This window comes from Phacochoerus africanus, chromosome 3 (assembly GCF_016906955.1).
Source record: "Phacochoerus africanus isolate WHEZ1 chromosome 3, ROS_Pafr_v1, whole genome shotgun sequence".
NCBI lineage: Eukaryota > Metazoa > Chordata > Mammalia > Artiodactyla > Suidae > Phacochoerus > Phacochoerus africanus.
Genome location: NC_062546.1, coordinates 137096790 through 137115171, shown reverse-complemented (window position 1 = coordinate 137115171; position 18382 = coordinate 137096790). Strand labels below are relative to the sequence as shown.

At 35.8% G+C, this 18382-nt stretch overlaps 1 protein-coding gene across 1 annotated transcript in view; it reads left to right on the top strand.

Moving 5' to 3' along the window:
• SLC38A11 (solute carrier family 38 member 11) overlaps positions 1 to 18382 on the top strand; it is a 147889-nt gene that overhangs the window by 66589 nt on the left and 62918 nt on the right. The window lies entirely within an intron of this gene.

Genomic DNA, 18382 nt, shown 5'->3' with positions numbered 1-18382 from the left:
ACGTAATGTAATCCACAGCTACAAATAAATTTGAAATTTTGGGATTTCAAGGATAAAAGTCCTAAAGGTAGAAACTACAAATAATATACAAAGGAAAAAGTAATTCAAGTTGAGATTATACTTTCTTTTTACAATACAAGATTTTAGCAGTGACTAGAGAAAATTCTGTGCAATTAGCTTTTAAAATTTGAAACTACTTTGAAATCTTATTTAAAATACAGATTCCTAGACCTTATTTCCATATATTCTGAGGCAGAAGGCCCAAAAATCATTATTTGAATAAGACTATTCTACTGAGTTTTACAGAGAAATGATTTATAGTTTTTTAAAAAACCCTAAACTAGTTAAACTTTTATTAAAGTGAGAAGAAAGCAAAAAAGTACAAGGATTCATTGACTCTACTTGGAAAAAAAATGTACTTGGTACTTAAAAACCACTACAGCTGACGAAAGAAATAAATTAAAAAATTATAAAATCCCAAAGTTATGCGGTATTTTAAAATCGATAATGCACCCATTAAAATTAGCATTAATCTTATTAGTACTTTTTAATACAGCTATGTTACATAATCTTTAAAAAAAATTTCTTGGTAAACAGAATGCATGAAATAAAAAAATTCTTAATATCAAAAATTTAAATAAATTCATGTTTATGAATTTATGAACACATGTGAAGAAGGAAAAAGAGGAAAGTAAGAGGGTTATAAGTCATGTTATACAGGAGAATTGAGAATATTCTTCTATTCTTGTCATTGGCTTAAAATTACACATACATTAATGTGTCTATGTGTAAAAAACATATATAATACATAGAAAATATGTGTATATTAAAGCTAAACAGCAAAGAACAAAAATGGGACAAATAACATTCTACAAATACTTGAAGGAAAAAAATAATTGGAAAAAAGAAATTTTCAATGACATATAATGCATAGAGTATATAGTGTAATAAATATAAACCATAAATTATCAATTAAAATGACAAAATAAAACCATATATCACTTGCTACATAAATATAAACGGCTTAAGAGGAAAATACCATCAAATTGGATCAAAAAGTAAAATTGATGTCATTGTTAATTACAAAAAGGAAACATAAAACAAATTGAGAAAGAAATGTTGGAAGTTTCTTTGGGACTCAAAGGGATTCAGAAAGTTTCTTCAGTCAAAAATGAATATTTAAAAGTTAGAGGAGAAAAGAGGTAAAAAATATTAGACTCAAAGTGTCATGTATTATAGCCAAAAATATGAAAGTAAAAATGATTATTATGTATCTATCAAAATATAAATAAAAATATAACAATTGTGAACAACCTATATAGCATAGAAATAAATAAAATACAAACTATTAAGAAAGAAAACAAAATTTACCTAAAATTTAACATAACTTTTAACAAGTAGATTGAGGTGAAAATTTCAAGAATTATAAAAATTATAAAATATCAGTAACAGGCATGATTAATCTTGACATTATACAGAGAATATACATTTTTTCACAACAACCACAGAACCAATATTACAACTGACTCTATCAGTTTTAATAAAGTGGCATTTTTTAGGAGTTCCATGGTGGCATAACAGGTTAAAGACCTGGCATTGTCACAGCTGTGTTCAGGTCGCAACTGTGGAATGGGTTTGATCCCTGCCCCAGAACTTCTGCATGCCATGGATGCAGCCTCCTCCCCTCAAGTAGCGTTTTTACTCGTCCACCCCAAAAAGTATATTTTTTCCATATCCATCATACAACTCAGGATGTTAAGAAATAATCAGTATTTCCAATCTTTAAAGGATCTTGGCAACCTGATTTGATTGCTGCCTCATAAGCCTCTTAGAGCCCACAAGTAAATAAAACTCACATCAGCCTCTTTACACACTTGACCTGACTATACTAGACTGAATAAAGGCCTCCAAATATGTACCAATCCTAATTCCCTGAAACTGTGAAAGTTACCTTATACGGCAAAACGGTCTATGCTGCTGTGATAAAGGATCTTGAGATGTAAAGATTATCTTGGTTTATCCAGGTGGGCCTTAAATGTGATCACAAGTGTTTTTATAAGAGTAAGACAAAAGAGAATTTTGCCACAGAAGAGGAGAAAGTAATGGTACCCTAGGGGCAGAGATTCAAGTGGTGTGGCCACATGCCAAGGAATGCCAGTAGCCACCAGAAGCTAGAAAAGACAAGGAATAAATTCTCCCTTTGGCCGTACGGACACCTTGATTTCAGTCCTGTGACACTAATTTCAGACTTCTGATCTCCAGAAGTATGAATGAATAACTGCGTGTTGTTTTAAGCCATCAAGTGTGTGTTTGCCACAAGAAACTAATACACTGACATTCTCACTGGGTATCTACCTAGTTCCTCTCTCTAAGATTCTCAATGTGTCAGCAAGGATACTATTATTTTCCTTGTCACCCAATCATCATGAATTTCTCCCCTTCTTATCTTTGTATCCAAAGTTGGAGGATGGGGGAGAAATAAAGTGAATTTTTATCCCATTCTCTTCTTTTTTGGTGAATAGATTAAATTTTTAAAATCTCCAAAAGAGATAACTACATATCATTTAAAAGTGAAATCACCTCAGTTTGTATTCTTTTCCTCTCCTGGTAAAAATCCCAGAAATGAAGAAAGTATCTTAGCAACCTAAAGGCAGTGGAGATAAAAGAGATGCAAGAAAAGCACAATGCCTTAGCCAAGCCTTTAAAACAGTTTCTTTTCTTTTCTTTTCTTTTCTTTTCTTTTTTTTTCTTCTTTTTAGGGCTGCACCCGTGGCATATGGAAGTTCCCAGACTAGGGGTCAAATCAGAGCAGCAGCTGCCAGCCTATGCCACAGCTGCAGCAACAGCAACACAAGATTCAAGCCCCTCAGTGTCTGCTACCTACACCACAGATCACAGTAACACCAGATCCTTAACCCACTGAACAAGACCAAGGATCAAACCTTCATACTCAAGAATACTAGTTGGGTTCATTACCACTGAGCCGCAATGGGAACTCCGAAAACATTTCTTATTATCTCCCCCTCTTACCGAAACTTTAGGTTGCTAAAATACTTATTACTATAATTTTATTCTTCATTAATACTCTCAGTGGAAAAGCAACACCTTCGACAGATGTAGAGGCTATAATAAAGCCGTTTGTTCTAAGAACTAAGAAGCACACAATCTAATGCAGCACTTCTTTAAAGATTTCCCTCACTTTAATTTATGAGTCTTAACTTTCAAGAGATTCAAGTTGGTAGCTTCAAGAAAAAAAAAAAAAGAGGATCTTGTATTTCCTTCAATACTTAACAAAAAGGGACACAAAACAAACATTTCTTTTTATGCCTGTATCCTCTGTGGGAACTAGTTTGGGTCAGCTCAGTGAGTGTACCCATGCTTATATTTTTCTTCCTCAGTTATTGAAAGCGTGTTCACTATAGTAAATAGGAAGTAAACACTGTGGATTTGTCATGGTCTAACCAGAAAAACAGAAACCATTTCCCGTACTCACAGTAGAAAGAATGAAAAATACAAATTCATGGAAAATGGTCAGGCTGAGCATTAAGGAGGGAGCTATAAAATAAACCGTGACAATGGGTAATAGCAGGAAGTATCATCATGGGAGGGATAACAGGAAAACGTGGAACCGAGAGGTTAGGATGACCGTATGGAAAGTGGAAACTGGTAAGTCTGGATGCAGTAGAGGCTGGAGCCACAAAGGATATAAAACCTCTAGAGAAGCCATCCTCAGCCTGGCAGGGGAGAGGGGGAAAGGGGGAGGGGCATGTCTTGATTTCTCCTTCCTCCAAACACACTTTGTTACCCTACCCTTCAAACTTCCACCATTGACTTAACCCTGACTCTCCTTGATGTAATCCTTCTAGAAGTCAGCTAACACTAGAGCCTAGAAAAGTCACCAGCAAGTGATCATCTGAACCCTTGGAGTACACGGGAGGAGTGAAGGACAGAACTGAGGGCGGTTAGGCCCAGGACCAGCACACCTCTGATAAAATGATTTTACAGCGTTAGATAAAAAATATTGGTTAATTCAACCTTGTCATTTTACAAGTGAGGAAATGAGGTCCCAGAAGTTTAAACCATTTACCCAAATGCAAGCTTTTAGGTCTTGGCACACAGAGTACTTTTATTAGGATCTACTATTTACTGTGGAGCTGTTTTTTGTTTAATTAAAGCCACATGGCAAAGTGCTTGGTTGCTGGGCCCATGTCCTATTCATCCCTAGTATCTAATTCCACACCTGGTGTATAGAAAACACTCAAGAAAATATTATCAAACTAATACAAATTAGAAGAAAAAACATAGCCCATCAGCTGATTTAAGGGAGTTTAAAATATTTTCCAATTAATATGCGTTCCTGAACAAGTTAAACAAAAGAGACTACCAAAGCCACATCTCTCTCTTTTTTTTTTTTTTCTTTTCAGGGTTGCACTTGTATCATATGGAAGTTCAAAGGCTAGGGGTTGAATCAGAGCTACATCTACCAGCCTACACCACAGCCACAGCAATGTGGGATCTGAGCCGCATCTGTGACCTACACCACAGCTTGTGGCAATGCCAGATCCTTAACTCACTGAGCAAGACTAGGGATTGAACCTGCATCCTCAAGGATACTAGTCAAGTTCATAACCCGCAAAGCCACATCTCTTAAATGTTTTAAACAAAGCACACATTCTAATTGGCCTGTGATGGACTAAGTCCTCTACCATTCATGACAGGGGCAAAGACATGATCCTCTGAACTACCATACTGGCCTTTCATCTGCATTCAGTGATAAACAAGGATGTCAGCAATGAAAAACTGTACAGGTTACGTAGAACAGAGATATATAAATAAAAAACTAATAAATATTTTTATGGTCATGTGTGGGAGGTGTTGCCTAGAGTGTTTCCCCACAGCCATGACTATGGAGTAGAAAAGGAAATGTAGGGAAAAAATATACCCCAAAAGTATATTTAAATAGCATGGTGGACAGTAGGGGAGCAATGACTAATACTTCTGTTAGCAGTGGTATGGAAACAAAAGAGACAAGTCTGCTAGAGATCTGATTTCTTCTGTTAACTGATCCTCTTTAAAGCTAGTGCAGAAAAAAGGAAGGAATGGAGGAAGGAAGGGAAGGAATAAGGGAGGGAAAAAGAAAGGGAGAAAGAAAGGGAGGGAAAGAGGGAAGGGGAAGGTGAAAGAAACAGAGGGAGTGATGAGGGAAGATAAGGTGAAACCAAGGAAGGGTAGAAATTGGAGAGAATACAAATTGAAAACCCATTTCCTGCCTTTGGCCAAACAGTAATATACATATTTAAGAGCTCATTTTTTTTAATGGAACCTTAGGTAAAATGAATGAAAATCCAGCGCTACTTAAAATTTAAAATCAGTTCACTTTTTTATTCATAAAACCTTAGCATGCTTTTAACTAATATCATAACACCTGATGGAAGTCAAAAGAAACTACAGTTCAAAATTTAAGGAAAGGAGTTCTCCTTGTAGCTCTGTGGGTTAAGGACCCAGTGCTGTCTGTGTGAGGATGTCAGTTTGATCCCTGGCTTCACTCTGTGGGTTAAGGATCCAGCATCGCCACAAGCTTCAGTATAGGTTGCAGATGCGACTCAGATCTGGTGTTGGCTTAGGCCTCAGTTGCAGCTCTGATTTGACCCCTAGCCTGGGAACTTCCATATGCCATAAAAAGAAAAAAGAAAAAATGTAAGGGAAAATACAATATTATTTAATTTGAAGTGAAGAGAACCCAAAAGATAGAGAGACTGGCTAAATAAATAGTAAGGGTTTTCTTTGAAATTGCAAGTATTGGGGGATTTTTTTTCAGGAAGCTTCCTAGGGATCAGGAGAGAATCTCTGACACTCAGATCAGCCATCAGTCACTTACCACTGACTGCTCATTTAGGAGTGAGAGGAAGAAAAAAAATCAAACATATAAGAAAGAAAAAGGTGAAAGAGAAGAGGGGGGGTGGAGAGGGAGGAACTCTTCTGTTTCAACAAACTGCAAAGTAAAATTCCACTAGAACTTTCTAAGAAAAGTCACTTTAGGGATAGATGCAACGGTAAATTTGACCCTTCTATAAATAATATTTTTTTAACTTAGGATTTTTTTTCTAGTTTTGTTTCCAACAGTTTATGTTAATGGATTCATGTCAGGAGAATATATATAATGGGATTCAGTTGAAAAAAAAAGTTAATATTAGTCCTCACAGTAAGTATGGTATAGGAGATGAGCTACATCAGGACCATCTGAGCTACAGGAGAGTTTTCCCTTTCTTTTCTTATGAATAAAATTATAATTGTATTACCTTGCATGTATGTAAACAACCAAGGAAAAATCAGGAGTGGAAATTCAAAACTTGCATAGAACAGGATAAATTCATTTTAAAAAGGCATGTTCCTATTTCACTTGAGTATTGCCCAAAAGATGTCAATTCTTAGAAGAAAGGCAATACCAAAATTTGAAAATTTTATAGTCTGTATTAGAAAGACACATCATCCCCTATGTAATATTCATACTAAAACTATTTTGTCTAAATATAATCATGAAGAAAAAATAAGACAAATCCACATTAAGAATAATCTGTAAAAGGAATAACTTGGGCTCTTTGTTACATAAAAACAAAATAAAATAAATTAAGAAAGCAGAGAAACTATTCTTCCTGTCTTGCATCCATAGAGTAGGACTGCACTTCCTGGCCCCCTGAGGTATGTGGGTTAGGTGACTAGTCCTAGCTAAGGAAAAGTGATAAGTAGACATGACAAGCCACTTCTTTAATTGTTGATGAGAAACCCACCACAGTTCTTTTTTTTGTCTCCAGCACAGAAGGCGGGCAATTTTCCAGGTGGTGGCTGCCCTAGCAAGTGAGTTTCTAAATGACTACCATGAACAGAGGTCTCCTACTACCCACAATGGGTAGTGTGAGCAAGTGGGCCACCTAGGATAAGCAAGAATTACTCATGTTATTGAAGCACTGAGATTTAGGGATGGTTTGTTATCAGACAATTAGCTAAACTATTGTGATAGATAAATTAATCAAACCAAAGAATATACATCAAAGGTAAAAGGTGTGTGCTTCAATCATTTGGCCCATCATAGGGCAAGGGAATGGCTACTATATAGTACTTGTATTGCTTACATATTTAACATAAAACTCCTGGTTTAAATGATTCCTGAGTTCATTGATTATTAAAGACACTACAAGATGTATAATACTTGTATATTTGGCTTTCTATAAATAAGATCTCCCCACAATTCTTTATAGAGTTATACTAGTATTAGATGGATGATTCTCCATTTAACTTTATTGGTTCTGAGCAACTTGAATAAGAAAGAATTATTAGAAGAACACATGGATATGTGTTCTCTTGAAAGGAAAATGGAAAGTTCTGTTTTGTATAAGACATTTGTCCTTTTGTCAGTTAAAGACAACTATTCATTAGAACCTTTTTTTCTTTTTTTTAAACCCAATTTTATAGCATTTCCATTCCAAACCCCAGCACATCCCCCACATTAAAACTTAATCTTAGAGAATCTAAGAACTAGAAGCTAATGGATAACATGTCACTAAAGAATAAATTAACTGAGCTTTATCCCAAGAGTTGCCACTATAACTTATTTTAGCCAGGTCACTCAAATGTTTTGAATTTCTTTCATAACTTGGTAAGATTACTTCAAGTCAACCAGACCTAACAGAAAAATCAACTCTTGTCAGTCCTTCTGCCTAAAGTGCAAAATATCATGTCATTTGGATTTTATTTATACCCCCACCTTTTTTCAAAAAGAATTTAAAGCAAATTCCATATTGCTATTTTATTAATGAAGAAGAAAACCCTCAAGTAAACCCATGAGGATTATAAAGTTTTCCCCTATCATACTTCTCAGAGTATTTTGAGCATGTTGTAGTGTATATTCACTCATGGATTTTATACAAACTAAAGTGAAAATGAAAATGTCTTATCTAGAGCTTCATAATACTTAGAAATCAGAACAACAAAGAAAGAGGAATATCATATTTAGAAGTTTGTGTTTGACTTCCTACATAAGCTTTCTTTTCTTTCTTTCTTTTTAAGCTGCACCTACAGCGTATGGAAGTTCCCAGGCTAGGGGTCGAAATGGAGCTGCAGCTGCCGGCTTACGCCACAGCCACAGCAACATGGGATCCAAGCCTCCAAGCTACGTCTATAACCTATACCGCAGCTCATGGCAATGCCAGATCCTTAACTCACTGAGCAAGGCCAAGGATCCAACCACATCCTCATGGATACTAGTCAGATTCGTTTCCACCGCGCCACAACAGGAACTCCCCATAAGTTTTCTGATGCCCTACTAGAGATACCAAAATAATTGTATTTACCCCAAAATTAAATACTGAAGTCTCTGTAAATTAAGGATTATGATTTGATTATATATATTTTTTATTTGTAGAGTCTGTATAAATTAAACTAGTAAACATTCAATATAATGTCATAGTTTTAACCTTCCAGTGTATATGTATATAACCTAATATATCAAAATGGCACTGATCTTATGGTATATATATGTATATATAACAATTAACTTAAGCCAAATGAATTTTTTACATTTTTTCTTTTTAATATATTTTAATGTATGAGCAACATTAATATAAGATGTTTTCAAGATCAGCTCCATAGCTCTGCCATTTTTAAAATAAATTTAAGCCAAATAAATATTAACAGCCCAATTTTAACTATTCAAACACTAGGTAAGTATTTTTAATTATTCCTTTTGTAAAACATGATTTATGAAGACCTATATATTCTACTTATAGATTTTTAGATGTCTTCATACATGTTAAATCTTAAATCCCTGTGGATTTCCCAATTGTTAAATGTCTCATTTTATGGGATATCATGCAAATTTTTGCAAAGGTATATTAGAAAACTGTGAACTTTGGAATTCTCCAAATGGGTTTACCAGCTTAATTAAGCACATATTATATAACCTTGGATAGTCATCTACTTAAACTGAAGAACTTCATCATCATTTCTAAATTGGGGATGGTATTACCTACCTTTTAGATAGATGGTAAACAATAAATGAGGCTTATTCAATTACATTCACTAAGTTAGCAGCCCCCAAGTGAAGATCATCCATGAGGCAACAGTGAAGTTTTATACCTTTAAGATTATATACCTGTAAGGCATCTACCAGAAATCAAGCACCTGTTAATTAATCCTTACATCCCCCTCCTCCTCAACCTAACCCAAACTCCTAGTAAATGTAAGGAGGAAGAGAAACATTTTCAGAAATTTTCTTCTACTTATACAAAAAATTTTCTTCTACTTGTACAAATATGATATCTGAGGACTCACCCATCTACCTTAGTCTAGAGATAGAATACCAAAATTAGACATTATTTTTAATTTCAAAATTTCAAGGCTGCTGTTAAGAGCTGTGATTAAGGGAGTTCCTGTCGTGGCTCAGTGGTTAAGGAATCCGACTAGTAACCATGAAGTTTAGGGTTCCATCCCTGGCCTTGCTCAGTGGGTTAAGGATCTGGCATTGCCGTGAGCTGTGATGTAGGTCGCAAACGTGGCTCAGATCCCACATTGCTGTGGCTGTGGTGTAGGCCAGCAGCTACAGCTCCAATTCGACCCTAGCCTGGGAACCTCCATATGCCTTGGGAACGGCCCAAGAAATGGCAAAAAGACAAAAAAAAAAAAAGAAAGAAAAAAAGAAAAAAAAGAAAAAAGAGCTGTGATTAAACTACCAAAGACTCCTGGAGGATTAATGAATATTAACAACAAATTACACTGCTGACCGCATATACTATCTGGTGATTTGAGAGGCCACTTATTGTACACTGTAATTCACTGAAAAAAATAGCATGCACAATGCAAGTACTTCAGAATAAGGAAAATTAAGACTTAAAATGGGTTGTCAATGTAATGTGCTATGTTAGAAATAATACTTAAAATATGCCTCAAGGGCTAAGCAAGATTTTTTTCTGTTAAATAACAATACAAAGGATGGAGTTTAGGGGTAAATGATTCAATGAAAATGGCCAAATCAATGATGCTTGCAGGACTTTCCTGTTCTTGACATCTGAGCCTTATTATAATGTTCTATTTTCCTGTATTTCCTTGCCTAAATAGAATCTTGCTTCAGGCAACTTTTTGTCTGGACTTTTTATGTAAAAACCAGGGACTGGAGTTCCCGTCGTGGCGCAGTGGTTAACGAATCCGACTAGGAACCATGAGGTTGCGGGTTCGGTCCCTGCCCTTGCTCAGTGGGTTGACGATCCGGTGTTGCCGTGAGCTGTGGTGTAGGTTGCAGACGCGGCTGGGATCCTGCGTTGCTGTGGCTCTGGCGTAGGCTGGCAGCTGTAGCTCCGATTCGACCCCTAGCCTGGGAACCTCCATATGCTGCAGGAGTGGCCCAAGAAATGGCAAAAAGACAATAATAATAATAATAATAATAATAATAATAATAATAAGGCAGGAAACAGTGACACTACATAATATATAGTTCTCCCCAAATAAACACAGCTTTAAAGTTTCGTTTTTTAATAAGTTATCTGAATCCTGAAATGCATTTTCATGAAGGGCAATAAATTCTGAGTGATGGTTAGATTTTTATCATAGAACTAAAGCCTGCAATTACCATCTCATATACCATATGATGTTTGTCTTTAACTGTCTGACAAATTTCACTTAGTATGGTAATCTCTAGGTCCATGAATGTTGCTGCAAATGCCATTATTTCATTCTTTTCATGGCTAAGTAATATTCCATTTTATATACGTACCACATCTTCTTTATCCATTCCTCCACTGATGGACATTTAGATTGCTTCCATATCTTGGCTATTGTATAGAGTGCTGCAGTGAACATTGGGGTACATGTATCTTTTCAAATAGTGGTTTTCCCTGGATAGATGCCCAGGAGTGGTTCAATATTATTTTTATTCATTATAGCTGAAAACTAGAAACAACTCACATATATAAGTACATTGATAAACAAATTATGCTATATCAGTTAATGGAATACTATTGACAATAAAAATGAAGGAACTAATGATGAATTTACTGATATAAGTGAATTGCAAAATCATTATCCTGAGTTAGCAAAGCTAGACACAAATTGTACTTACTATATTATTTCATCTGCATGAAATTTTATGAAGGAAAATATAATCTATAACAATAGAAAGCAGATTACTGATTCCCTAAGTTCATGGGTGGAGGAAGATTGATTGTTAAAATGCATAAAGAAACTCATTGGGATAACGGGAATATTCTATACCCTGACTGGCAAGATGGTAACAAGGATGTGTGTCTTTTTCAAAATTGAAAACTCACACTTAAAATGTGTTCTGCTAGATTGCTGGGAGCTTCTGAAGGAGTAAAGTTACAGGAACTTGAATTGAGACACCACCAGTGATATAGGAAGAATTTTCAGAATCCATGAAATCAACCCACAAGAGAAAGATAAAGCTTTAATCTTTTAAGTACAAAGAGCAGAAGCCTGTTTATAATGACACTAGTCATGTATGAGGTTGAATATGAAACCTTTCCTAGGCTCTCAAACAGATTTTGGCAGAATGAAGAGAGCCGGGGGTGTGTGTTGGGGGTGGGGTCTATCAAGAAAAAAAGAAGCCAACAAATCCTCTTTCTGCCTTTTAAACCACCTGTGCCCTCCTGCTTCCCAAGAAAGCTTCAATTACTGAATCAAGATCCTAAGAGTCTATTACCTAATTGTAATGGGGGCTGTTGGAAATACCATTTGGTAATGAGGGAACATTTTCCTACTAAATAAATTTTAAGGAGGGAAGTAAGTGTTTTAATTAGTGTTTGCTACACTGGTGCAACTTGGAAACAAGCAAGGAAACACCACCAGCTATTCCCTGCGCACTAACCTCCTTATCAGTGGTTTCAATCAGATTGCCTAGGAAATCTTAAAGCTTCCATTACCTTGATCAATCAGTTATTACTAGGAATGGAGTCATTTTGCTAAAATGCAGATGCTTCTATTACTTTCTTTGAATTGTGTGGATAGTAAAAATTAAAATTCTAAAGAGCGGAGTTCCCTTCATAGCTCAGCGGTTAACGAACCTGACTGGGATCCAGGAGGATGCAGGTTTGATCCCTAGCTCACTCAGTGGGTTAAGGATCTGACATTGCCATGAGCTGTGGTATAGGTCACAGACATGGCTTGGATCTGGTGTTGCTGTGGCTGTGGTGTAGGCTGGCAGCTGTAGCTCCAATTCAACCCCTAGCCTGGGAACTTCCATATGCCGCACGTGTAGCCCTAAAAAGCAAAAAAAAAAAAAAAAAAAAGCTACAGAGCTTAAAAAGAGCATACGGAAACTGGGAACATGATTTAGGCTGTAAGTAGCAGTTGAGAGTGTTAGGAGAGGTAGTCTTTTTTCTTCCACCTTTCTCAGTTAGAAGGACCCCGGTTATTCCTCCTAAAGACAGTAAAGACCTGGCATCACTGCATCTAGACTGAAATCTGGCCTCTGGGAAGAAAGAGGAAGGAAGAATGGATTGAAGGGATTGGTAGAGGGAAGAAATTTAAAAAAAATAAAAAAATAAAAAAAAATAAATAAATAAAAAAGAGGAGAGAGAATAAAAAAAGGAGAATTCCCGGATACCTGAGGTAGACTATTTGGACTGGCTGATGACGTAAGTTTTTTAATGTTTGTATCATCCTCTAGACCCCAAATGCAACTCTCTAGAGATGCTGCGTAGCCAAACTGACTGCATAGAAGTCTAGATGTTCTGATGTCCCCACAACATTGATCCCAGGGCCTATGCTTCCTACTTCTTTAAGGACTAGATCACTGGGTCTTGCTAAGTGAACTGTGAATAATTTAAGTATCAAAGACCATGTTTCTCTGACTATGAAGATTTGTATTATCATTGGAGTCAGTGAAGGAGTTGCCTCCCTTGAATCTTATCAGTAGACCCATCACACATAAAAAGATGCCAGTTAATGGCTTACTAGAAAAGTGACTAGAGGTTATTTGAACCAACACAGAAGCCTATCACAAATGGATTATTATAAGTAAGGTACAGGAAAATGGACAAATGAAAAAAAATGTAGTTGTTTTTTCCCTCTAGCTAAATCAGTGAAAAGTTACAGTGTCTGATAATCACTGGGTCAGGTTCCAACCCCTCATCCAGTCAATGGCCAGACCACTGGTCAGCTACTCTGGCTTCCCTACCAAGCACTGGAGAATAGGATTGAAGAAGCAGTTTGAGCTAAAGGTGGGCCTGGACCATGGCCTGAACCATGACCAGTATAAATGGAAACACTATGTAGTTTTAAGTTTCCTCTGGAACACATAACTCCCCAATTCTATGATGTGAGTAGGACTGGAATTGGATCTTGATCATTAAAAGTAAGGTAAGGGGAGGTTAAAGAAATTCCTCATGTGACGAATAAGGCAGAAAAGAGCGAAGGTGTACATGATTTATTTTCATTTCCCCCATTTAATTTGGGGTATGTGGTGGGGGGGAGGGATGCATTAAATTTATTATATTGCTCTTATTTTTCCTGAGGAAAACTTATAGGCTTTTTTGTAGGACATACTTCATACCAAAAAACGTTCTCTAATTTTTACATTAAATTTTAAAACACACATAATCACAGTGTTTTATTATGGCCTACCTACTCTGGTTGTTGCTACTATTCCACATTTCTAATCGTTAAGTCGTGGTTTCTTCCCTTTACATAATTTACATTTTAATTGCAGTGTGTGTTTTACATTATTAAATTACTGTTTTTTCTGCCTCTGTAGTGGGGACACTTAAAGTCTGGGCAACATCATGCATACAAAGATTCAGTAAGAGCTTTGCTGTCCTGTGTTTCCCACCACATCTGGGTTAGGTCCCTGCAAAGCAAGGTCGTGAGAATGTGACCACTGTCTGCATTGCTCTTTTTCTAGTCCTTAGGGAAATGCAGGTCCTTTTGGACATTAAATTGAAGAAGGTAGTAGTATTTAGAACAAATATGCATAGATTCTTAGCATTCTTGCCCATACTATTTTAAAACTTCTTTTTATAATTGGGCTGAGTTCCTGACTGGCTATGTAGTAAGAGGCCACTCTATTTACACTGACATTTTTCTAGAAAACATGTTACAGTCTTATATTGAGAAGGAGAAGGGTTGGAATAACTATGAGAAAAAACACAGCTGAGGAAAGGAAAATTAAAGCAAAATGAACTGAAATTAAAAACAAATGCCTTTTTCAAAAAAAGAAAAAAGGATCAAGTAAAAAAATGCGTTGTTTCATTCTTGCTTTCACCTCATTTTCCCACATGGCTTTCAATATAAAGATTTCAGCTACTAATAAGAATGAAGCCACTTATTACAGTGTATTATTTTTAATGTTATTAAACACTCATATTAACTTTATTCGCAAATTGTGGCTTCCATAGCTGAAATATGAGTGGATAAATTTTACCTTCAACTGTTAGTATTTTGGATGTCCTTTATACCTATTTAAAATATTTCTAGTAACATGTGCTTCATGTTTTTAAAAAATATTTTACATCTTGGCAAACTGAGTACCTTTTCTACTTTTTTAGTAATATATATAGTTATATATATATATATATATATATATATATAATATATATAGTTTCCTCCATAGTTAACAGGAGGAAAGTATTTAGTAAAGGTCAATATTACAAACTGAAAAGTATTGAGATTTAATAAGAAAATAACTAAAATATGCTTTTATCTAGTTCCAAACATCCTTCTCTCTTTCTTATTTTATTTACCCCAATAATACATGTTTTTACCTTATTCCTCATGTCAGGAATTGCCATAATCTCCCCTTATCTTACTTTTAATATTCAAGGTTCAACTCCAACCCTACCTCAAATTATGGGATTGGGGAATTACACATTCCAGAGGAAACTTATACCTATGCAGTATTTCCATTTATACTGGTCATGGTCCAGGCCTACCTTTAGCTCAAACTGTTTTCCTTAATCCTATTCCCTAACTCCAACCCTACCTCAAATTATGGGATTGGGGAATTACACATTCCAGAGGAAACTTATACCTATGCAGTATTTCCATTTATACTGGTCATGGTCCAGGCCCACCTTTAGCTCAAACTGTTTTCCTTAATCCTATTCCTACAATAACTGTGTAGTTATTCCAACCCTTCTCCTTCTCAATATAATCCTATTTACTTGGCAGGGAAGCCACTGTAGCTGATCCAATGGTCTGACCATTGACTGGATGAAGGATTAGAATCTAACCCAAAGAGAACTCATCTCAAGGCTGGCAGCTTCCCAGGAGGAGGTGTGGTTCAAATGGCTATCTATGCTCAATGGAAATGAAGGTATTTAGCCAAACTTGTCAAATTCACTTCCTCCAGAATTTTCCCAGGAAGACAGAGTGAGTAGTTGGTCAGATGCAAGAGAAGAATGGATAGATCCACAAAAAGCAGCCAAAATTCCATGAAATAAAGTTTGCATTGACCATGATAAACAGAGAAAGCAAACATCCAGGCCTATCTTACACACTGCCAAGTTTTCTAGTCCTAAATCCACTATGTAAATTCTAATCACCACCTCCCCTCATTCCTAAAGAAGCTCAAGTAATTTTCTGTTACTTGTAAGCAAAGAACACCCACCATCCTTCCTATCCTTCATTATCCCCCACTGCACTATCATACAGCGTCTCTGCCCAGAGGTCATGCCCATATTTAAATATCTCCAGTAGAAATTTACCACTTGAGTTATCCCAGCATATCGCTCTGCAATTATATTATAAAGCCATTTCTTGCAGTGAGTAAACTTTTTATTCCCCTGTATCTATGTTTTCTATTTAAAGCTTCATGAGTCTGTTCATCATTCTGATTACTCTCTTCTGAAAATGTTGCAACATGTTTGTAAATTTCCCAAATTGTGGCTTCCATCGCTGAAAATAGATGGCCTAGTCTACCACTTTCCTTGTTCTGTGTAGTATATTTCAAGTACTCTTGGTTAAGACTTTGTCAATGAAATTGTTGAATCTATTTAAACTCATTGTTAACCAAAATAGTAAAACTTATTTTGAAATGAATTTCAGATAACCAGCATGTCCCCCCCTCCCCCCGCCATGGACCTATGTAGTTGGTTTTTAGAGCCAGGATCAGGTTGTTACGAGTTAAATTGTATCTTTGCTAGGTTACATTTTTATCAGTTTCCAGTCTTCAATCAAATGCCCATGACCACCCATTCCAGCCTTTTATGATGAATGATCCTGTATATGCTGTAGCAAATTCATCATTTCATTCATTTGATGCATTATTTATATCACTTAAGTTATTTATTCTTTAGTGAAGGTTGACTTCAAAGTGCAGAGCTGATATATCTTATTTTCAGAACCTGGATAGTACTATAATGAAAAGCTTTATTTGAAACTAGTAATGATAAAAAAAATGAATATTGTGAGCATATCCCATGGGTCCCACACTGTTTTCCTGATCAATGCCTAAGAGTTTACAGATACGTGACAGAAGTGGGTTATGCATTGGGGCCTCATACATTCTTTCTCCTCAGTATGGAGGAAAAGTGAATAATCCTCTTGAAATATGAGTGGATAAATTTTACCTTCAACTGTTAGTATTTTGGATGTCCTTTACATCTATTTAAAATATTTCTAGTAAACATTTGTAAAACAGCACCTGTCACAAGTGGTTGAAAGGATCATTTGGCTTGAATCTTCTTGAATGTTTCAAAATTCTCAGATTTAGACATTAACTGTAAATGAAGTTGTATATACAGCTATAGAGATATAATAAAGAAATTAAATTATGTCACTCACAATAAATTTTAAAATCATGTCCCATTAAAACACCACCTCATTTTCATGCATTAGGAATAAACATATTTTAATATATCCTATAAATATTGTATGAATCACAGAAAGATAATGCACTATATTTTGGCATTAAGGGCAAAGCATTAATTTGTTAAATGGAAATATTTAAAATTGCATCACAACTTTATATCATCCTGTTCCATAATTTCTTTATTTTTTCCAATATTCTGGTTGCATTAATGAATGGAGATGAGCCAGATCATTCTCAGTTCACAGAGGCCCTAGAGGCAAATGAGCATCATAATCTCATTACTGAAATATTCTCCTAATGGCCTTTATTTCTGGCCACATTAAACCTATTCTTACTTAACAACAAGGCTTTTTACAAGCTGATTCCTCTTGAGATTGTTTCTTCCATTTGGTACATTTTTAATGAGCAGCAGTAATTGTATGAATCAGTGTGTTAGGTTTAACAAAGAAAAACATCACCAACAGAACAAAATCAATGTGATCCTTTCCCTCAAAGAGCTTACCATTCCCATAGATAAGTCCACAATTACCAACAGTAGAAAGTAAAGGATTGGGTGTTGTATTTTAGGACTAAAGAAAATTACTCGAGACCAGAGAGAAGGAGATATAAATCAGGTTAGGAAATTTGGAAAATGTTGGCTATCTCCATATTTCTATATTGTGGACAATTCTGGCTCTAGTCATAAAGTTCTTTTTGATCCCTTTGCTCCTATTTCCTGATTTTAACCCTACTTGCATTCTTGGTGAGAAAGAATATTTCTGGCACACATCATGCATGAGAAAGCAATGCCCCAGCTGAGAGAGGATACATAGTCACAGTTGTTGCTAACACTTCTGCTGCCAAAATTCCACCCCACTCTTTGCTCCAGTTCTGCGAATTCTTGAGCTGATGTAGTCAAGAGTATTATAGTGCCAGGTCTCTAATCTTCCTAACCAGCCCATTTGAGGGGTATACAATATTCTTCCTCTAGGTTTAATTCAACTGATACAGAGCTGAAATATTGCAAATGAAACTTCATTATAACAAACAAGAAAAATCAGCATAGGTAATGAGCACTAACTTATTTCAGTGTAACCATCATAGATCACCTTAACTGAAAGGCTCTGAAGGGCACACGTACACAATTTCATTTCTTCAACTCTGTCACCGTGAATGTGCTTCCTTACCCAAAAATGTGGGCATATTTATTAATGAATGATAAAAACTGGTACTCTTTGATTATAAATCTCAACTTTCTCACCTTTGTAATGAGTTATGTTCTTCACATTGTAGTGGACACATAGTGACTAAGTTGTAATAGCCATTCACCTCCAGCTTCTGGAGCTTGCAAAGTGGTTCCAATTTTACAAAGTGTATTTTGTGAGCTGCAAACATTAAGGATAAAACTTGAATCTGGATTCCCAATAGAAAGAATTATTTCCATAGAGACAAAATTGAATTGCTTATCACATATGCAGAGAGGACAGGCAGTAGAGTAGAAGAAGCTAAGCATATACTCAAGACAGAGTCAGAGCTGCTGTTTTGCTGGGTAAGTTCTCAGGATAATGATCAAAGACTAAGGATTTCTGT